The sequence below is a fragment of the Antechinus flavipes genome, chromosome 4 (genome assembly GCF_016432865.1).
Source record: "Antechinus flavipes isolate AdamAnt ecotype Samford, QLD, Australia chromosome 4, AdamAnt_v2, whole genome shotgun sequence".
In the NCBI taxonomy this organism is placed as follows: domain Eukaryota; kingdom Metazoa; phylum Chordata; class Mammalia; order Dasyuromorphia; family Dasyuridae; genus Antechinus; species Antechinus flavipes.
Window position 1 is genome coordinate 45,344,542 of NC_067401.1, and position 8,749 is coordinate 45,353,290.

An 8,749-nucleotide genomic window follows, 5' to 3' on the forward strand; every position below is an offset into this window, starting at 1 on the left:
GAGCTTGGTCAGCTTGTGAAGTCTGCCTTCAGGAATGAGACCTCTCCTTTTGTTTTAGGCAGCCTGCCAGCTACTCAGGCCAGACATCATTCCCTGGACCTTTCCAATTCTTCTCTGCTCCCCACATCCCAAACCTCACTTACCTGTACTACATTCCATGGTTCTCTGGACCCAAATCCTAGGGCTACCAAGGGGGCCAATCCATCCTCAGACATTTTGTAGCTGACTCTGGCTAAATCAATTAAATTCTGTTTATCTCAGTTTCCTTATCTGTAAAAAAGTGAATAACAATTCCTTCCAGATTTGTTGTGAGGATCAAAAAACTCCAGGCAAGAACTAATCTCCATTTGCTTCAGTTTCTTCCTAGGATTGTTGTGGATTTCAAATGATATCAAATGAGATGTAAAGTGCTTAGCATAGTGTCTGGCATAAAGTGCTAAATCAAGAGAACTCTGTTCTGATCTCCTCAGTGATATTTATTAGTTAATAGGACAACAGGTATACTGTTTAATCTTGCTGAGTCTCAGTTTCCTAAACTGTAAAATGGGGTGAATTATATCTGCACTACTGATGTCCAAAGTGCCTGGGAAATCAGACCCGTATGTTAGAGTAGAAAGAATTTGGAGAAAGAGGACCCGAGTTCAAATCTCAGCTCTGCCAGTTGTTTCTCTGGACCTCAGTGTTCTCTCTGAGAAAATGGGGGTGACTGATGGGGAAAGGGAATACTTTAAAATTACTAAGGTTCCGTCCAATTATAATGCCATGTTCCTATTATGCTTGATGTGAAATATAATTTAACTCTGGTAACAGTGATAGGGACATGGCAGTTAAGATTCCCTGCACTACTAAAAGTTGAGCCTTTCATTTCAATAAAGTCATACTTAAATCAGATCTTCTTCTCTTGGATAAGTAAATGAATGCCTCCTGTCCACCCAATGAGCCTCTGAGGGCAGTGACCTAGTCTTTGCCTTTGTACCACCCCCCAGGATTCAAGCTAAGTGCCTTATATAGGGAAGGTATTTGTTGCCTGAATCTTAGGGTAGGAAACTAAAAGGGACAAGGAGGAAGAAAGGGAGAGATGAACCAGGAAGTCCTGTATGATTTAGACTTGCTTCAAAACTCATTGTACTTGCTGATTGCTTATGAAGCGCAATCTGGTTGATGTATATTCATTTCCTTTTTCTTAATCAAAGGACAGCAGAATTGAAAAGGGTCTCAGAAGCCATCTACTGTAACCTGACACTTAATGAGAGTCACCTTTCATTGTTGTTCATCCTTTATTTTTGAAAAATAACAATGACTTCATGGGGTGACGTCTTGATTTATGTATGAATTGAAGGGAGGCAAAGTTGCACAAAGTCATCTGCCTCATGCTCTCTTCCAGAGTCATCCAAGTCCAATGTTAAGATCAAAATCAGGATGGTTGACATGATCTGGGATGCAGTGGATGACCTTGGTATCTTTGATGTCTTACCAAGCACTCGGTGCTCCACAACACCTACTTCAGTCCCTCCATGGCTGCTGGAACAAACGGTTCTCATTTATTTATTCCAACAGAGAAATCCTTCATGTGCTTAGGGTAAATACTCCCTAAGTCAGCAACAGGTTTGAAGCCTGTTAGTTACCTTCAACCTGGTTTAGCCCATCTGCTAAGACAATTTACCTAGGTATGACCATTGTGTTTGCTATAGGTTCTTGAAGCTGAAATTTGGGTGAAAGGTGGAATGAGCAAACCTGAAGGGGGGACTCAGCAGGCGCTCACACCAGAGGTTTTGAACAACCCATATACGGCCAAATAAATACAAAGTGATTTGGGGATACTAACAAACTAGAGCCATAAGGAAAGCCTTCCAAAGAAAGTTGTATTCAAACTGAACTGTTAAGGAAGTTAGGGGATGTCAAGAAATAGAGCAAGACCATTGTAGGCCTGGGGGGGGGGGCACCTTTGCAAAGAAGCATAAGAGCAAGGGAGTAGGGAGGAAAATAATCTGGCAGGTATGTAGAGTACATGAAAAGTAATACTCAGATAGGCAAGATACATTAGAGACGCTAAGCTGGGGTCACACTGTGAAGGGCTTTAGATGCCAGAGCAGTTTGTACTTTTGTCCTAGAGGTGATTGAGCAGGAGTGACATGGTCAGACATGCACTTAGGAAGAACAGTTTGGTAGTTGTGTAGAAGATGCATTAGAGAGGAGAGAGACCAGATGCAAGGAGACCATGGAGGAATCATTTGCAATTGTCAGATGAGGTGATGATTCTCATGATGTGCTATGAGTGATCATAGTGGGTAGAAAGATTGGAATGGATAGATGCTAAGAGATAGTAAGAAGATCAAATTGATTTGACAACTGGTTGAACATGGGAATGAGAATGGAGAGAGTGATGGCTTCTGTTACAAATTTGGACAGCTAGAAGAATAGAGATTTCCTTAATAGAAATGATAAAGTTAAGAGAAAAAATAGGTTTAGGAAAAAAAAAAGATGATTTCTGTTTTGGACGTGTTGAGTATATGTCTACTGGAGAAGTAACAAATGTGATATTTAGAGATATAGCATTGAGCTTAGGCGAAAGATGATATATGCATGTATAGCTTTAGGAATCACTGATTTGATGGGAGCTGAGAAGATAAGATCCTTATGAGTGGGTAGAGTGAGAGATGAAGAAGGCTAGAGCAGAGTCCTAGGGTATAACCAAGAAATGGGATATGTTGCTGCTGCTGCTGTGATAGGAAGAGAAGGACAACTGAAAAATGTCAACCAAAAAAAAAAAAAATACATGGAGAGGAAGAAGTAGCCAGGAGAAAGTGGCCAATAGTATCACATACTGCAAAACGGCAAAGTCTGAGGATTGAAAAAATGCCATTAGATTTAGCAATAAAGAGGGTTGATGGTGACTTTGGAGAGAGCAGTGTCATAGAGTGGTAGGAAAAGAAGCCAGATTGGAAGGGATTGAGAAGTGACTTGGGAGTAAGAATCAGAGGCAAAAAGTGTAGACAGCTTCTTCTAGGATTGGATCAAGTAAGAGAGAAGTGATAATAGGATAATAGCTTGTAGGCATGTGAAGGTCAAGTGAAGATGATTTCCAGATAGTTCTGCTCTTTCTGCCCAGTTCCTGTCCCACACATTACCAAATGTTTATGGGTCATTTCCAATTGAAAGTCTATAGTCAGATCAAACTGGGCATATCTAAGATAGAACTTGCTATCTTTCCTTCAAAAACTCATTCTTTTAACTTTTCCATTTCTGTCAAGGGCATAATCATCCTTCTCATTGTTCAGGTTCACAACCTGAGGGGCATGCCTAATTCCTTCCCTGATTCTATTTGTATATCTCTTGAATCCATAAATTCTGTTTTCCCATTCTTGTGACTAGCACTCTAGTTCAGATACACAAAAAACTAGATAAAGAATTGATTAAGTGTGTCAACCATTGTGCTAAGTGCTAGGATACAAATATAAGCAAGCCAGATTGTCCTGTTCTCAAAAAGCTTATATTCTTTCTTCCATTCTCTTTTTCTTCCTTCCTTCCTTTTTTCCTTCCTTCTTTCTTTCCTTCCTTCTTCCTTCCTTCCTTCCTTCCTTCCTTCCTTCTTTCTTTTCTTCCTTCCTTCCTTCCTTCCTTCCTTCCTTCCTTCCTTCCTTCTTCCTTCTTCCTTCCTTCCTTACTCCCTCCTTTTCTTTTTCTCCTATCTTTCTTTCCTTTTCTCTTTCTTTCTTTTATCTTTGTTTCTTTTTCTTTCTTTGCTTCCTTCCTCCTTCCTTCCCTTCCTCCATTTCTCCTTCCCTCCCTCCCTTCATTCCTCCTTCCCTCCCTCCCTCCATTCCTCCTTCCCTCCATTCCTCCTTTCTTCCATTCCTCCCTCCTTTTCCTTTTTTTCTTTCTTTCTTTTCTTTCTTTTTTATTCTTTCTCTTTCTTTCTTAAAATTCCTGAGCTGAGGATTAGGGGCACATGCCAAGACTACAGGCAGAAGCCTACATTTTAATGGGAAAAGAAAATACATATAGGAGTATTGAAAAAAATGAGTGGTGGGGCAACTTGGTGGCGCAGTAGATAGAGCACCAGTCCTGAAGTCAGAAGGACCTGAGTTCAAATTTGACTTCTGACACCTAACTCTTCCTACCTATGTGACCCCGGGCAAGTCACTTAGCCCCTCACTTTTTTCTTTTTCTTTTTTTCTTTTTTTCCCCCCTGAGGCAAGTGGGATTATCAAGAGAGCTCGGTAAGAATATGGCCACAATATGGCATGGAGACTTCGACTTCAGTAAGACAAACTTAAAAGCTCATCAATCAGAGCAAGAAGATTATGTTTTGATGGAGTCCAAGTGTCAAGTGAAAGGGAGATGAAGATGATGGCTCAAGAGCCAATGGTCAAGTGAAACATCAGGGAAATTCAGGCCCCCATCACCTCTCAGCCTGTTACAAGAGCCATTATCCATATTTACATTCTCGGTCTCCAGTATAGTATCTGGTACATTATAGGTGCTTAATAAATGCTGGTGGATTGATGGATCGGTTTCCCTGCCTCAGATCTCACCCACTGCCCATCTATTCTCCATTCAGTTACTAAATTTATATCTCTAAAATGTAAATCATCCATGTCCAATGAAATCGAACTGTTGGACTTACCTGGTCAAGGAGAATTTGCCTCCAGCCTCAACCTCTTTGCATGGGCTACTTCTATCCCTCTTCTCAGGCCTGAAATGCACTCTCTCCTCATCTCCAACTCTTATTACCACCAGTTCCCTTCAGAGCTTGAGTAAAATGGCACTGTATGACCTTATGACCCTGCCTCAGTTTCCTCAATTGTAAAAAGAGAATCATGGGAGCAGCTAGGTGGTGCAGTGGATAGAGCACCAGTCCTGAAGTCAGGAGGACCTGAGTTCAAATCTGACCTCAGACACTTAACACTGTCTGGCTGTATGACCCTGGGCAAGTCACTTAATCCCAATTGCCTCAGCAAAAAAAAAAAAAAAAAAAAAAAGACCATAATAGTACCTCCATTGCAGAGTTGTTATGAGGTTCAAATGAGACATTTGCAAAGCACTCTGCATAGCAGGCACTTAAAATTCGATTAATTAATGCTTGCTTCCTTTCTTCTTAGTATTTCCAGACGCAGTTTAGGCTTTCATACATCTCAGGAAGTTAATGTTTGCTGTATGGGATTGAATCAGAGCATTTCCAGGACCAGTGAGTCTCATGTCAGAGCACTGAACACCCAAGGGGGAAGGTCCCTAAGAACAATTCTGAGATATTTTCCTGAAGTGTCCACATCTCTCTGGGAATCTGGGGAAGATTTTCTCCAGGGAGGGGACTGAGTTGTGGATGTGAGTGAGCCTCACAATTCCAGCTCAAGACTGGTTTGTAAACACTAGCAAATGAGTTAACCACAGGGTCAAAGGCTTGTCAATTTAGAGATAAGAGAGCTCTACTTCCCAACAATTCTTCTGCAACGGTTTACAGATAGTTATCTAGGAGCACTGGAAATTTAAGTGCCTTGTTCAAAGTCTCAGAAATAAGTTGATAGAAGCAGCTAGATACAGTTGAAATGATATGGATCTTGGGGATGTAGGATCTGTATTCAAGGTTCCGTCACTTCCATATTTGAGTTGAACAAGTCATGATCTCTGGGTCTCAGTTTCCTTCTATGTAAAATGGAAAGGTCAAATTAGGTCATTCTAGAACTAGAATCTTATGTTTCAAAGAAAGGCTCTGACTCCTATTACAACAACCCTTCCACTCTGTCATGCTGTCTTTTCCATTTACAGTACAAAGGAAAATAATACAGATTCTGCTCTGAGGAAAGGAGACCCACATCTATTTATTTGGCCCCTCCAGCAAGATATTTCTCAGAATCTTCAAATGAAACATTCCAAGTATTTAGTATTTTTCCACTTGGCAGATCTTCCTGTTTTCCCCCTTTACAATTTATAAGGCACATGGTGCTCCTTGATTACCCGATTTCCTTCCTCCTCCCTCCACCCACATTGCTGTCAGTTCAGCTCACAAGAGAGAAAAGGGCTGGGAATTAATTGGTGCCATCTAAGCTAAGAAAGGCCACTGAGGTGAAGATTATGATTTTCTCAATGGTGGCCAAGAGGGAAGATGATAGAAACATTATCAGTGGTCTGTAAAAGGTGTGGAACAAACCAAAACACCGACAGTGCCTTCTGCTGGCCATGGAGTGAACCCCTAGAGTCATCAGCAAGAAACAACTTCAGTGTGGGACTCCAGGATAATAAGGTTAGTTCACTGAAGGCAGGGCCTGCTCTGGGTTTCTCTTTTCTATTCTATGCTAGTATTTAGCACACTGTATTGTTATTCAGTCATTTTTTCAGTCATGTCTGACTCTGTGTGATCCCATTTGGGATTTTTCTTGGCAAAAATACTGGAGTGACTTACCATTTCCTTCTCATTCTACAGATGAGCAAATTGAGGCAGAGTTAAGTGACTTGCCTCGGATGAGGTTGAATTTGAACTCATGAAGATGAGACTTCTTGATTCCAGGCTCAGTGCTCTACCCATCCTGCCACCTACCTGCCAGGCTTTTCATACTATCACATTATAATGTGAATTATAATCATCATAATAGTGATATTACAATTATACTTTAGGCTTTGCAAAACTTTTCCCCCATCCCTGCCCTCATATCCCTATAAGATGGTTACTTTCCTTTTTAATAGATGAAGTTAGATTTAAGGTTAGAGTTATGAATTTGCTTTCTTTGCCTGGAATTGTAGCATATGATTTTACCAAAGTAGATCATCCATACCACTATGATAGTTGAGGTGATAGTTGAATTCCCGAGCTGCCTGACTTCAAGACTGATGTCCTGTCCATTATATCATCTCCCTACTCAAAAGTGGACCATGTCACCTCAGAAGGTTATGGATTCACCTAAAAATGAGGGCTCAAACATTTATCAGGTAACATTATAGAAACTATTATTTCCTATTCATACATAGGTAGATGAAGATCTTTCAGGTTCCTCAGAGCCCTAAAAGCTTGTGATTCTATGAATCTACTTTCCTTTAGCAAAAGGTTAAGATAATTTTATCTGTTAGAAGAATCTAAGGAATCCTAGGGGAAACCATTGGTCCTGCCCTTTGGACAGGTACCCATTTCTGCTTTCATGGTTTTACAAGGGGAAAGCCATCAGTCACTATTGTCACTACTGATCACTAACACTGGTATGAAGACCCTGCTGGTGAGGCCATAGTGACATTTCTTTCGCTGCTTTTCAAGAGATTCTGTTTCTGTCACAGACCACTATTGCCCCCTCCATTCAGCAAGCATTTATTAATGGTAGAACAATGGAATATATGGCCATTGCAAACTACTTCAGTATCTTTCGCAAGAAAATCCCCAAACTGTTTACAAAGAGTCAGGACTAAATAGCAACAAATAAAGAGGAAAAGAATGATTCTAAAACTATGACTTTTAAGAAGTGTTACCCATATTCAGGGGAAATCTGCCCCTTGATAGATCTGCCCAGATACTAGTTGATCTGTCCTCTGAGAACTAGCAAGACTAACTTCTTTAACCATCTGACAGTCTTTCAGACATTAAAGGCCAGTAAAGCCCCACTCAGGCTTCTTTTCTAAAAGCTAAATTTTCCAGTTTCTTTAAACAAACTGGAAGGAATCACAGAGACCATTCAGTCCACTCCTCTAATTGTTAAAGAGGAGTAAATTGAGGGAAAAGATCTAGCCCTGCTTAGTACAATCTAAGGGGAGAGAGAGTAAATTCTTTATTCTGAATGGAACAATAAAAAGACCACTAAACCTGTAGTCAGAAAGAATCAAGTTCAAGTTTTGGATCTGCTACTTTTACTTTTGAGTTTCACATAAGGATTTGACTATGGAAGTGGTTCTCAAACTTTTGTTCTCAATATCCTTTTATATTATTAAAAATTATTGAGGCAAGACAACTAGATGGTATAGTAGATAGAGCACTGGCCCTGAAGTGAGTTCTTGAGTTCAAATCTGACCTCAGAATCCTAGCTGTGTGACCCTAGGCAAGTCACTTAACCTCAATTACCTCAGCAAAAAATAAATTATTGAGAATCTGTCCAAAGAGTTTTTGTTTATGTGAGTTTTATATATATAGAAAGACCATATTAGAAATAAAACTAATTTTATTATATTATATTGTGTTGCATTATATTATATAATGCTATGTAATATTATGTTATATTATATTGTATTATATTATATTATATTACTTTGTATTATATTATGTTATGTTATATTACATTGTATATTATATTATGTCATTATATTACATTGTATTATGTTAAGTTATGTTATATTACATTACAAATATTGTATTATATTCTATTGTATTGTACTATATTATATTAAAGAACTCTGAGAGGCTTTCTGAGACACCTATAAATTGGTGTCAGGGTCAGATTTGAATCTGCGTCTTTTGAGCTCAAGCCTCATACTCTTTCCATTATTCCAGACTACAGTCCTAATATATTTGCATTTAAAATACATTTGATTAAAACTTTACCAAAAATGCAATATGCACAATTACTCTATAATCCACCTGTCATGCTTATGCCTTTATTTAGTCTATATTAAGTAATGAGTAGAGTTCAAGTGAGAATTTTGAGACTGCTGCCCATAGAGGTATCCTTTGATGCCATAGAGGAATTGTATTTTCATCATCTGATGCCCCATAACTGTTAGGATTCTTTGTTTTGGAAGATGGCCTTTCCTCTTCTAATGAAAATTATTTATGGCA